This window comes from Oculina patagonica, chromosome 3 (assembly GCF_052425735.1).
Source record: "Oculina patagonica isolate OP01 chromosome 3, crgOcupat, whole genome shotgun sequence".
NCBI classification, from domain to species: Eukaryota; Metazoa; Cnidaria; class Anthozoa; order Scleractinia; family Oculinidae; genus Oculina; species Oculina patagonica.
Window position 1 is genome coordinate 5,805,780 of NC_135760.1, and position 15,044 is coordinate 5,820,823.

Below are 15,044 nucleotides of genomic sequence, written 5' to 3' on the forward strand. Positions count from 1 at the left end.
CAGTCTCTGTTCCCGGCTCTGTTGTACCACAGGTAATCAATTCATATCCATGCAACTCTCATAGTACGCTTTGGTGATCTGTGGTTGTACGAATTCGAGATAATTTGGTAAACATGTCGCAAGTTTTGCCATGTATTACCTTAACCTACAGTACTCTTTTATTCTCAAACACTACTCTTCTTTCTGGTGAATTTCAAAAATATCGGGTCACAAATAAAGAAACATTTTGAAAGAATCGATGGCTATTATTTATACAGGCGAGCAAAACAAAGATCAACACTTCAGTTATACTTATCAAATTTATTTCACTTTTTTAAGTATAAAATTGCTAAACGAAACGTAAGGCTCTTTTATAAAATAAAAACGCAGAGCATAGATGACCTTTTTGCATCACAGTGTAACTTTATCTTTCGACAAAAATGGCAGCTCTTTAAAAACACACTGATGCCTTCGCAATCTTTATTTTGAAAAACAGAAAATAAAGTAGAAAAATTATACCTTATGCATAGTATTTGATGACGACTTTTAAGCGTAAAAAGAGTGCGTCCTCCTTACATGAAACCCGTCAGGATTCTGCTTTACGTTTACCACGATTCATGCAAGTCAAAAGACTTTCAACCGAACTTTGCTGTGGCTTTTTAGGGAATGGGTGGCATGTTCAACTTGTTTTGTCTTGGGTAGCGATCTTGGAAATCGCTGTTTTCGTCTTTCGACCATATCTCATGATTTTCCAACTTTTTCCTTTTTAATTGCCCTGTTGTGGCCGCCAGATTTGTCCTGAAGAGATATATTTCCGTAACAGAAATGTTGACAACGTACAACTCTTGAGAACACAACTCAAACGCAACACTTTATTCACAGCCGACTCGACAACCAACACACGGCCATGTTGGCTTTCTACACACTCTCTGGCGATACCGCTGACCCCTTACATTACTGGACAGAAGACCCCTGTCAACATCCTCCGTTTTTTTTTTTTTTTTTTTTTAACAAAAATATTAACGTGTTAATACGTTTTTGTATCATAAAGTCAACAGGTAACAAAACAATATAAACAAGCAGTGTCAAACAATAGTAAACACTGAGTACAAAAATCATTGCGCTCTGTAGTCTCTTGACTCAAAGGTCCAGTCTCTTGGGTGGTCTAATTGTTCGGCCATAACGGGACGTTTGTACTGGACTCTCCATTGGTGACTCTGAACTGGGATTGGGCTCTGGGTTTTCTGCAGAATTTTCTCCAGTTAATCTGTCACCATCAACTGCCTCTGGTTGTTCTGGGGTTTGCAGGTTACATGGAACCGAAGGCTCGGCAGGCCTTAGGTGGGTTCTGTTTCGTCTAACTAACCCGTCTGGCGTTTTGACGACATATGAACGTGGGGTAACTTCCTCTAAGACTTCACCACAACCCCAACGCTCCCCATGGTGACGATCATTTGGTCTGGTGTACAAAAGTTGTCCAGGTAAGAGAGAAGGCAACTCTCTGCTTGCAGTTTTGTCATAGTGGGCTTTAGCGTTAGCTCGCCTGCCCAGATGTTCATCACGTACCAAAGCTACTGGTGGGACGGATTGGCTCAACAATGGCTCAGATATTGGCAAAGTGGACTTTGTTCGTCGACAGAGAAACCTCTGTGCGGGGGAGTAGGTCATACCCTGGGGTGGAGTGTTCCTATGATCCAGGAGGCCAGTGAGAAGATCAGACTTTTTTAACATCTTTTTCGCTTCCTTGACCGCAGATTCAGCTTTACCAGTGGCTCTAGCATAATAGGGAGACCGGGTGATCAACTGGAAATCATATACCTTGGCAAAGTTCTCAAACTCTTGAGATGTATACTGTGGCCCATTGTCTGACAGAAATTTTTCTGGTACACCGTAGCGGGCAAAGTGTGCCTTAGTAACTGAGATAACATGAGAAGCAGTGATGTCTTCATTTAATAGATCCACTTCGAACCAGTCACTATAGTGATCTACTGTCACCGCATACCAACGCCCTCCATGCTTGAACAAGTCCTGCGAAATGAACTTCCATGGACCATGCGGAATTTCGTGTGACAACATGGGTTCTTTGGGAAGGGCTGAACTGTAGCTAGCACACAATGAACAATTTGCACTCTCTTGGAGAATTGAAGTCTGCATCCCAGGCCAGTACATGACTTCTCGAGCACGGCGAATCATACTTTCACCACCCTGGTGGCCTTGGTGGAGTTTTTTCAGCATTGTAGACTGTAGCTTCAGGGGAATGATGATCTTGTGCGACTTGTACAAGACACCATTGTACAATGCCAACTCGTCCCGCAACGGATAGTAATTTCGAAGTGCCGTGGGGACCTGTGATTTGTCAGAAGGCCATCCATGTGCAACAAACTCTGATAGATCTGACAGGGTGGAATCCGCTTTTGTTTCCACTTTAACTTCCTCTAGTGTGCTATGATGCAAATCACGGGAGTCTAGTTCCAGGGCCTCAAGTTCGACCCGAAACATCTCTTGGGCATCCTCCACGTGGCAGTGAAACACCTCTTCTTGTGGTCCTGAAGCTGAAGGAAGGTTCAAGGCTGCTCTTGACAACGTATCAGCCAAGTACATGTATTTGCCTTTCTTATAAACTACTGTAAACTTGAAAGGTTGAAGCTGAAGCATCATGCGCTGGAGGCGCCTGGGGGCTTTACTCAATGGTTTCTTAAATATTGTCTCCAACGGCTGGTGGTCAGAATGTACTATAACATCTTGTTTGACATAAAGATACTGATAAAACTTTGTACACGCTACATTGATGGCCAAACATTCCTTTTCAATAGGCGCATAGTTGACTTCAGTTGCTGACAGAGTAGAGCTTGTAAAAGCCACAGGCTGCCCATCCTGTAGTAGGGCTCCACCAAGCCCTGTATCACTGGCATCAACTTGTAACACACAAGGCTTTTTCACATCAAAAAATTTCAATGTTGTGGCTTTTGCAATTGCACTTTTTGCTACCTTGAAGGCTGTGTCATGTTGGGAGGCCCATGACCAGACTGCATCCACGTGTGTCAGCTCAGCAAGTGGCTTCACAATTTTGGCAAGATTTGGTGTGAAGCGAGACAAATAGTTGCACATTCCAAGGAACCGCTGAACCCCTTTTACATCTTGAGGTGGGGTCATGTCCTTTATTGCCCGGACTCGATCCGGATGCGGAGTTATCCCATCGCTGCTAAGGAGATGGCCCATCCATGTGACTTGCTTTACTTTGAATTGGAATTTCTTCGGGTTCAACTTGAGATTCACCTCGCGGCACCGCAACATTAAGTTCCACAAATTAATGTCATGGTCCTTCTCTGCCTCCTCAAGACTATCTCCCCTTCCAAAAACTAAGATATCATCAGCTTTGTTTACAACACCACTTAATCCTTCCAGAACTTCATGCTGCCTTCGCTGGTACTCCTCCGGCCCTAGACTAACACCAAACGGCATACGCAGCCACCGATACCGACCGATTGGAGTGTGCATGGTTGTCAAGAGTGAGGAACTTTCGTCTAGCTCAATGTTCGTGAACCCCTTGTACACATCCACACAGGAAAAAATTTTAGCATTGTTCAACTTTGGCAATAACTCATCAACTGTAGGGATGGGATATTTTGGGACTTCGATGGCCTTATTAATTGTCTGGCTGGGGTCAATACACACCCGTAGGCTTCCATCGGGTTTCTCTCTGTAAACACTGTTAGAGATCCATGCAGTTGGTTCAGTGACTTTTTTTAGGATACCTTGCTTTTCAAGGTCACGTACTGCGTCAGCTGCTTTTGCTTCTTTTACCACTGGGCACCGATGGGGATGAGCTTGGACTGGAGCCACATTAGGGTTCATGCGGATGTGTAGGGGTGGACCTAAAGTTCCCAACCCTGTATGGACATCTTTGAATGTCTCTAACACAATGGCCTTGGTCAATTTTCCCCAAGGAACAGGCACACGGGACACACCCGCATCACTAGTCGTACTCACGGTTGGCTTGACTTGAGCTCCACTGGCTGCAGTACTGTGAACTGCACTAATCTCTGCACCCACAACTTTCACTGGAGACATAGCGTCAGGTGAATCAGCTTGGTTAAGCTCCTCTGTGGGGCTGCCATTCAGTGAGGTTGGCCTGACCTCTTTATCAGACACTCCACTGTCCTCCTCTTTTCCTGGCTGATGTCCTGATTCAAGTTGGCACACTTCTAAACTTTTGTCAGTCTCTTTGTGATTAGTCTGATGCAAAGGTGGAGAGTTTCCCCTGATCTCGATCAGGCCAAGCCTAATGCAATCCGATCCGCTCAAAAGGGGCGGTTGCGAACCCATGGCATCTTTACTTAACAGCTGAAATTGAAGAGTGTGAAACTTTCCTTGAGTCTCGCAGACTAACTGGATTTGCCCCACTGGCTTAATTACACCTCCACCATAGGTATGCAGGATGGCAGAAGAAGGTTTAATTAGGCTACCTATGTCACAGTCTGGTGGACACATGCTCGAGAGGTCATCCACTGCAAGTGTGTTTGTTGTTGAGGCTGTATCTAATTGCAAAGTTTTCCAAACAAAACAGTTTCCAGTTGCCGATAATTTGATTGCTGCGAAGAATTTTTTTCCCTTTCTGCACTGATACAGTTCTCACTGAGTGGATGTCCACAGTAAACAAATGATGGGTTTCATGTTCACCAGCTGACACTGACTCCTCCATTGCATTCACATATTGAGGGTTGCTAATACATTTTCGGGCCACATGCCCCACTTTGCCACACTTTCTACAAACATACTTAAGAAGAATTGCACGACACTTCTCTTTTGGGTGACTGGGTATTGCTCCACAGTAGTGACAATCAGACTGCTTTGGGGAGAACCCTTTACTATGACTTCCACTTGGAGGCTGATGACTTTTTGACTTTGAGGGGGGCCCTTTTGCTGTCCAGTTGACCTGCTCCTGATCTCCACGGACTTGCCTCATAAGACGTCGAGCATCAGTTGAGGATTCATAATTCTTAGCTATTTCAACCACAGCACGAAACTCAACAATGTTACCTTCCTTGTCACGATGACCATTGGTGATCAGCTTTCCTTGTAAGTTTTCGTCTACCAAACCAGCAATGAAACGGTCACGGCATGCCTGATCTTCAAAGTCTCCGTATTCACAATATTTAGCTCGTTCAACCGCTCGGCACTCCCAGGCACTGATGGATTCTCTTTCAGACTGAAGCATGCGACCCATCTTCGTTCGCTCCGCTTTCACACTCACACTGCCTCCAAACCGCTTAATGAGGGCTTTAATAACTTTCACAGGGTCGTTTTGATCCTTAGCAGACAGTCCCAGCGTTTTGTTGTTGGGATTAATCAGTCTCTTAACTTCATCTTTGAAGGCAATGTTGCTCGTAATGTCGACATACAATGGCTCGGTTTCTTCCACTGTTTCTTGCCATCCTCGCTTTGATCGTCGTATTTACACTCGGCTTTCGCCTCAAACCATCCCATAACTGTACAATAATCCACATAATCTAAAACGAAACAGTCCAAGGCCTTTCTTTCATCTAGTCCTTCTTGCCATTGAGGAACAGGAAACCCTGCCGGTGCTGCCGCCATGAGGAAAACACACACGAACAGTTTTCGCGGGCACCAGGTTGACAAGAACATAAAATGGCGGGAACGTGGCGAACAACGCAACTTCGACTGTTCACTTTCAAACGCTTAATCCCAGAACAACTTTACGTTACTTGACTTCAGTCGTGTGTTCGTCAACTTCTGACACCATGTTGACAACGTACAACTCTTGAGAACACAACTCAAACGCAACACTTTATTCACAGCCGACTCGACAACCAACACACGGCCATGTTGGCTTTCTACACACTCTCTGGCGATACCGCTGACCCCTTACATTACTGGACAGAAGACCCCTGTCAACAGAAACCTAGCTACGGTGTCGTCAGGCGAAACAAAACATCGAAATTCACATGACTGCATTGCTTTTCTTCTTGGTATTGCATCGTTCGGTCGAATACCTTTAGTCACATAATTAGTTTAAAAGGAACGTCTCCTTATCTAGCCTGCAATTTAAATAACGATTATTTGTTTTCTTTCTATACGGACTTCAAATGTTCCGTTTCGTGCCGGTTCAGTTATTCGGACACCAGCTTGAAGGATACGTTCACCTGTTATTTCAGGTCTCAGAACAGCTGGAAGTTCACAGAAAGCTACAGCAGATTCTTTTACTGTATTTTAGCAGCGTTTTTCCAGTAAGTATGAAAATAGTGAAGCAAAAAAGAAAGAGCTAAATGAATAAACTAGTTGTACCTATCGGTAAGTGCCAACGAGCGAAATACTCATGTTTGTTCATAAGAACAGATATTGTATGATTTTTGATAGAACTATATTTGAAATGACCAAAATATGGTAAATTGTATTTTAGGTAATATGCGAAAAAAGTGGTGTTCATAAATGACACAGGCTTGATAGCCTGCGTAGCAGGCGCCGTAGTTTCCAGCGCGCGTATTCTCGCGATCGCGCACTCTTTTAAACACACTAAAAAACGTACACAGATGTCTGCTACGCAGGCTACGGGTTTGACAGATTGATAACTCTTGACAAATCTTTAAATTCTTTTCAACGTTAAAATGTCACAAAATGTAGGCAATAAATGAGGTTTAATCACTGTTATTTAAATACAACACGCGATGGTTAAAATGTTTCCGTCCACAAAAGGGATAGTTGCATTTCAAGAACTTCTTATAAATCAAATCCCAAAATCAAAACTGCTAAGATGCTTTTTTAAAAATAATTTTCAGTAATCAGAGACAGTAATGCACGGGTCAGATTTCAGTCTCGCATGCGAAGTGTCATGTTCAGTTACGCAAACTTGAAAAATTTGAACAGAAAACAAAACTTGAACGGTCAAGGATTATTTGGAGACAAAATTTTTATTCAAGTTAACATTACATTTGCCGTTAGAAGCAAAAAACTTTTGACTTTCTTGTGTGTATGACATGCAGTAATTTTAGTGAGCGTCGCTTTATATTGATGTGATTCCTACGCGGAGCGAAAATGCGTGCCAAATAAAATATAAACGGTATTTGATTTGGAATAAATCATCGGTCAAACAATTACTATAAACACAATCAACACTAAAGGAAGCATTTACCCGACTTCAGCATTCTCATAAGTCAAGAAAACTCTATTTGAAGTCAACAGTCCGCTTTTAATTTTCATGTCTCTCTTCGATCGTAAATCAAAGGACTCCAAAGTCGAAAGATTATTTCATCACTTTGAAGACCTTGATGTTCATTTTTTCGGTGGTCGAATATTCTGTAGGGTATTCTCTTTCGATTTATAATTCCCTAAAGGTGTATTTATCGGTAAAGAGATGAATGACCACATTGAAAATTTTAACAGCGAGCCGCGTGGACGCCATTTTGGTCATTTGCTCTCTAGCAACGAGTGAGAGACTGGGAACCAGTTGGGAAGAACAATACAACCCAAATATGGGGTTTACTTACACCCAAATATGGTCAAAAAAAGTCCCTTACGCAGAACTTAAGATTTTCTCTGCCTATACACTCATACGCACACGGCTCTATGATTCTGCCGCCTCGACAGCCTCGCCTCTTGGCTCGGCTGTCTCGTTGGCAATTATTCCTGGTTTATTGATGGATTCCCTGGGCGCCATCAATGAGCATAGAGTTTTCGGTGAGAACTTTTCGACAAATGAAACAGTGCAAATCTTCTCGTCACGTAAACGGAACGGAAAGGAGCTATTCTTTTTTAAAATTCCCGTTTTGATAGAACTGCGAATAGCCTGGGTCTAAAAAAACCATGGCGATCACAGGTGAAACTTTCCCTTATTTTCCTCCTTCTTCATAAAGACTTGAAAAAAATTCAACGGAAAAAACCACGCTCTAAGAGAAGCAACGACCTCTATCTACACTCGACATGAATTTTGAATAAATTTGAATCGATTTAAAATCGATTCAAATTTATTCAAAATTCATGTCGAGTGTAGATAGAGGTCGTTGCTTCTCTTAGAGCGTGGTTTTTTCCGTTGAATTTTTTTCAAGTCTTTATGAAGAAGGAGGAAAATAAGGGAAAGTTTCACCTGTGATCGCCATGGTTTTTTTAGACCCAGGCTATTCGCAGTTCTATCAAAACGGGAATTTTCAGAAGGAACAGCTCCTTTCCGTTCCGTTTACGTGATGGGAAGATTTGCACTGTTTCATTTGTCGAAAATTCTCACCAAAAATTCTATGCACATTGATGGCGCCCAGGGAATCTATCAATTAACCAGGAATAATTTATTCATTTAGAGTTCTTCCTTTTTTGCTTCACTATTTCCATACTTGCTGGCAAAACGCTGCTATAATACAGTAAAAGAATCTGCTGTAGCTTTCTGTGAACTTCCAGCTGTTCTGAGACCTGAAATAACAGGTGAACGTATCCTTCAAGCTGGTGTCCGAATAACGAACCGGCACGAAAGGAAATAGCCAAAAAAAAAAATTATTTAAATTGCAGGCTAGATAAGGAGACGTTCCTTTTAAACTAATTATGTGACTAAAGGTATTCGACATAAGGATGCAATACCAAGAAGAAAAGCAATGCAGTCATGTGAATTTCGATGTTTTGTTTCGCCTGACGACACCGTAGCTAGGTTTCTGTTGACAGGGGTCTTCTGTCCAGTAATGTAAGGGGTCAGCGGTATCGCCAGAGAGTGTGTAGAAAGCCAACATGGCCGTGTGTTGGTTGTCGAGTCGGCTGTGAATAAAGTGTTGCGTTTGAGTTGTGTTCTCAAGAGTTGTACGTTGTCAACATGGTGTCAGAAGTTGACGAACACACGACTGAAGTCAAGTAACGTAAAGTTGTTCTGGGATTAAGCGTTTGAAAGTGAACAGTCGAAGTTGCGTTGTTCGCCACGTTCCCGCCATTTTATGTTCTTGTCAACCTGGTGCCCGCGAAAACTGTTCGTGTGTGTTTTCCTCATGGCGGCAGCACCGGCAGGGTTTCCTGTTCCTCAATGGCAAGAAGGACTAGATGAAAGAAAGGCCTTGGACTGTTTCGTTTTAGATTATGTGGATTATTGTACAGTTATGGGATGGTTTGAGGCGAAAGCCGAGTGTAAATACGACGATCAAAGCGAGGATGGCAAGAAACAGTGGAAGAAACCGAGCCATTGTATGTCGACATTACGAGCAACATTGCCTTCAAAGATGAAGTTAAGAGACTGATTAATCCCAACAACAAAACGCTGGGACTGTCTGCTAAGGATCAAAACGACCCTGTGAAAGTTATTAAAGCCCTCATTAAGCGGTTTGGAGGCAGTGTGAGTGTGAAAGCGGAGCGAACGAAGATGGGTCGCATGCTTCAGTCTGAAAGAGAATCCATCAGTGCCTGGGAGTGCCGAGCGGTTGAACGAGCTAAATATTGTGAATACGGAGACTTTGAAGATCAGGCATGCCGTGACCGTTTCATTGCTGGTTTGGTAGACGAAAACTTACAAGGAAAGCTGATCACCAATGGTCATCGTGACAAGGAAGGTAACATTGTTGAGTTTCGTGCTGTGGTTGAAATAGCTAAGAATTATGAATCCTCAACTGATGCTCGACGTCTTATGAGGCAAGTCCGTGGAGATCAGGAGCAGGTCAACTGGACAGCAAAAGGGCCCCCCTCAAAGTCAAAAAGTCATCAGCCTCCAAGTGGAAGTCATAGTAAAGGGTTCTCCCCAAAGCAGTCTGATTGTCACTACTGTGGAGCAATACCCAGTCACCCAAAAGAGAAGTGTCGTGCAATTCTTCTTAAGTATGTTTGTAGAAAGTGTGGCAAAGTGGGGCATGTGGCCCGAAAATGTATTAGCAACCCTCAATATGTGAATGCAATGGAGGAGTCAGTGTCAGCTGGTGAACATGAAACCCATCATTTGTTTACTGTGGACATCCACTCAGTGAGAACTGTATCAGTGCAGAAAGGGAAAAAATTCTTCGCAGCAATCAAATTATCGGCAACTGGAAACTGTTTTGTTTGGAAAACTTTGCAATTAGATACAGCCTCAACAACAAACACACTTGCAGTGGATGACCTCTCGAGCATGTGTCCACCAGACTGTGACATAGGTAGCCTAATTAAACCTTCTTCTGCCATCCTGCATACCTATGGTGGAGGTGTAATTAAGCCAGTGGGGCAAATCCAGTTAGTCTGCGAGACTCAAGGAAAGTTTCACACTCTTCAATTTCAGCTGTTAAGTAAAGATGCCATGGGTTCGCAACCGCCCCTTTTGAGCGGATCGGATTGCATTAGGCTTGGCCTGATCGAGATCAGGGGAAACTCTCCACCTTTGCATCAGACTAATCACAAAGAGACTGACAAAAGTTTAGAAGTGTGCCAACTTGAATCAGGACATCAGCCAGGAAAAGAGGAGGACAGTGGAGTGTCTGATAAAGAGGTCAGGCCAACCTCACTGAATGGCAGCCCCACAGAGGAGCTTAACCAAGCTGATTCACCTGACGCTATGTCTCCAGTGAAAGTTGTGGGTGCAGAGATTAGTGCAGTTCACAGTACTGCAGCCAGTGGAGCTCAAGTCAAGCCAACCGTGAGTACGACTAGTGATGCGGGTGTGTCCCGTGTGCCTGTTCCTTGGGGAAAATTGACCAAGGCCATTGTGTTAGAGACATTCAAAGATGTCCATACAGGGTTGGGAACTTTAGGTCCACCCCTACACATCCGCATGAACCCTAATGTGGCTCCAGTCCAAGCTCATCCCCATCGGTGCCCAGTGGTAAAAGAAGCAAAAGCAGCTGACGCAGTACGTGACCTTGAAAAGCAAGGTATCCTTAAAAAAGTCACTGAACCAACTGCATGGATCTCTAACAGTGTTTACAGAGAGAAACCCGATGGAAGCCTACGGGTGTGTATTGACCCCAGCCAGACAATTAATAAGGCCATCGAAGTCCCAAAATATCCCATCCCTACAGTTGATGAGTTATTGCCAAAGTTGAACAATGCTAAAATTTTTTCCTGTGTGGATGTGTACAAGGGGTTCACGAACATTGAGCTAGACGAAAGTTCCTCACTCTTGACAACCATGCACACTCCAATCGGTCGGTATCGGTGGCTGCGTATGCCGTTTGGTGTTAGTCTAGGGCCGGAGGAGTACCAGCGAAGGCAGCATGAAGTTCTGGAAGGATTAAGTGGTGTTGTAAACAAAGCTGATGATATCTTAGTTTTTGGAAGGGGAGATAGTCTTGAGGAGGCAGAGAAGGACCATGACATTAATTTGTGGAACTTAATGTTGCGGTGCCGCGAGGTGAATCTCAAGTTGAACCCGAAGAAATTCCAATTCAAAGTAAAGCAAGTCACATGGATGGGCCATCTCCTTAGCAGCGATGGGATAACTCCGCATCCGGATCGAGTCCGGGCAATAAAGGACATGACCCCACCTCAAGATGTAAAAGGGGTTCAGCGGTTCCTTGGAATGTGCAACTATTTGTCTCGCTTCACACCAAATCTTGCCAAAATTGTGAAGCCACTTGCTGAGCTGACACACGTGGATGCAGTCTGGTCATGGGCCTCCCAACATGACACAGCCTTCAAGGTAGCAAAAAGTGCAATTGCAAAAGCCACAACATTGAAATTTTTTGATGTGAAAAAGCCTTGTGTGTTACAAGTTGATGCCAGTGATACAGGGCTTGGTGGAGCCCTACTACAGGATGGGCAGCCTGTGGCTTTTACAAGCTCTACTCTGTCAGCAACTGAAGTCAACTATGCGCCTATTGAAAAGGAATGTTTGGCCATCAAAGTAGCGTGTACAAAGTTTTATCAGTATCTTTATGGCAAACAAGATGTTATAGTACATTCTGACCACCAGCCGTTGGAGACAATATTTAAGAAACCATTGAGTAAAGCCCCCAGGCACCTCCAGCGCATGATGCTTCAGCTTCAACCTTTCAAGTTTACAGTAGTTTATAAGAAAGGCAAATACATGTACTTGGCTGATACGTTGTCAAGAGCAGCCTTGAACCTTCCTTCAGCTTCAGGACCACAAGAAGAGGTGTTTCACTGCCACGTGGAGGATGCCCAAGAGATGTTTCGGGTCGAACTTGAGGCCCTGGAACTAGACTCCCGTGATTTGCATCATAGCACACTAGAGGAAGTTAAAGTGGAAACAAAAGCGGATTCCACCCTGTCAGATCTATCAGAGTTTGTTGCACATGGATGGCCTTCTGACAAATCACAGGTCCCCACGGCACTTCGAAATTACTATCCGTTGCGGGACGAGTTGGCATTGTACAATGGTGTCTTGTACAAGTCGCACAAGATCATCATTCCCCTGAAGCTACAGTCTACAATGCTGAAAAAACTCCACCAAGGCCACCAGGGTGGTGAAAGTATGATTCGCCGTGCTCGAGAAGTCATGTACTGGCCTGGGATGCAGACTTCAATTCTCCAAGAGAGTGCAAATTGTTCATTGTGTGCTAGCTACAGTTCAGCCCTTCCCAAAGAACCCATGTTGTCACACGAAATTCCGCATGGTCCATGGAAGTTCATTTCGCAGGACTTGTTCAAGCATGGAGGGCGTTGGTATGCGGTGACAGTAGATCACTATAGTGACTGGTTCGAAGTGGATCTATTAAATGAAGACATCACTGCTTCTCATGTTATCTCAGTTACTAAGGCACACTTTGCCCGCTACGGTGTACCAGAAAAATTTCTGTCAGACAATGGGCCACAGTATACATCTCAAGAGTTTGAGAACTTTGCCAAGGTATATGATTTCCAGTTGATCACCCGGTCTCCCTATTATGCTAGAGCCACTGGTAAAGCTGAATCTGCGGTCAAGGAAGCGAAAAAGATGTTAAAAAAGTCTGATCTTCTCACTGGCCTCCTGGATCATAGGAACACTCCACCCCAGGGTATGACCTACTCCCCCGCACAGAGGTTTCTCTGTCGATGAACAAAGTCCACTTTGCCAATATCTGAGCCATTGTTGAGCCAATCCGTCCCACCAGTAGCTTTGGTACGTGATGAACATCTGGGCAGGCGAGCTAACGCTAAAGCCCACTATGACAAAACTGCAAGCAGAGAGTTGCCTTCTCTCTTACCTGGACAACTTTTGTACACCAGACCAAATGACCGTCACCATGGGGAGCGTTGGGGTTGTGGTGAAGTCTTAGAGGAAGTTACCCCACGTTCATATGTCGTCAAAACGCCAGACGGGTTAGTTAGACGAAACAGAACCCACCTAAGGCCTGCCGAGCCTTCGGTTCCATGTAACCTGCAAACCCCAGAACAACCAGAGGCAGTTGATGGTGACAGATTAACTGGAGAAAATTCTGCAGAAAACCCAGAGCCCAATCCCAGTTCAGAGTCACCAATGGAGAGTCCAGTACAAACGTCCCGTTATGGCCGAACAATTAGACCACCCAAGAGACTGGACCTTTGAGTCAAGAGACTACAGAGCGCAATGATTTTTGTACTCAGTGTTTACTATTGTTTGACACTGCTTGTTTATATTGTTTTGTTACCTGTTGACTTTATGATACAAAAACGTATTAACACGTTAATATTTTTGTTAAAAAAAAAAAAAAAAAAAAACGGAGGATGTTGACAGGGGTCTTCTGTCCAGTAATGTAAGGGGTCAGCGGTATCGCCAGAGAGTGTGTAGAAAGCCAACATGGCCGTGTGTTGGTTGTCGAGTCGGCTGTGAATAAAGTGTTGCGTTTGAGTTGTGTTCTCAAGAGTTGTACGTTGTCAACATTTCTGTTACGGAAATATATCTCTTCAGGACAAATCTGGCGGCCACAACAGGGCAATTAAAAAGGAAAAAGTTGGAAAATCATGAGATATGGTCGAAAGACGAAAACAGCGATTTCCAAGATCGCTACCCAAGACAAAACAAGTTGAACATGCCACCCATTCCCTAAAAAGCCACAGCAAAGTTCGGTTGAAAGTCTTTTGACTTGCATGAATCGTGGTAAACGTAAAGCAGAATCCTGACGGGTTTCATGTAAGGAGGACGCACTCTTTTTACGCTTAAAAGTCGTCATCAAATACTATGCATAAGGTATAATTTTTCTACTTTATTTTCTGTTTTTCAAAATAAAGATTGCGAAGGCATCAGTGTGTTTTTAAAGAGCTGCCATTTTTGTCGAAAGATAAAGTTACACTGTGATGCAAAAAGGTCATCTATGCTCTGCGTTTTTATTTTATAAAAGAGCCTTACGTTTCGTTTAGCAATTTTATACTTTAAAAAGTGAAATAAATTTGATAAGTATAACTGAAGTGTTGATCTTTGTTTTGCTCGCCTGTATAAATAATAGCCATCGATTCTTTCAAAATGTTTCTTTATTTGTGACCCGATATTTTTGAAATTCACCAGAAAGAAGAGTAGTGTTTGAGAATAAAAGAGTACTGTAGGTTAAGGTAATACATGGCAAAACTTGCGACATGTTTACCAAATTATCTCGAATTCGTACAACCACAGATCACCAAAGCGTACTATGAGAGTTGCATGGATATGAATTGATTACCTGTGGTACAACAGAGCCGGGAACAGAGACTGAAGCGAGCAACCACGAAACGTCATTAATGCCCACAGTCTATTGCGCGCTATTAAAGATGGCGGCCGCGGGAATTTCGAAGAGGCTAAAAGCTTCTACTTTGAAAATTGATTAAAAAAATCAGATAACTAGGTAAGTCATTTTATTAATAATAGGATCTATTATAGGCACATTTTGGAACATTTTAAGCGATATTTGGAAAAACAGTGGAGGTTTCCTTTAATAGTTTAGACAGCTCTTCGTGACATTTTGTTATCAGCTTTATAACTTCACTGTCTTTTAAAATAAATATGTCCGATGTGATTTTTTAGATAACACGTAAGAGACTACCCCGTTGATTTTTTCAAAAGGTTTTCTATGTCGTATGTCTTCTGTGTCGTAATTGATATTTCATAAAAAATAATATTTAAACTTAAAGGAACTGTGCCACAGGTAAATTTGGTCATGTAAGAAATGACCATCAAATTTGGTGAAATATAAAAATAAACTCTTAAAACGGTGAAGGAACAATTCAAT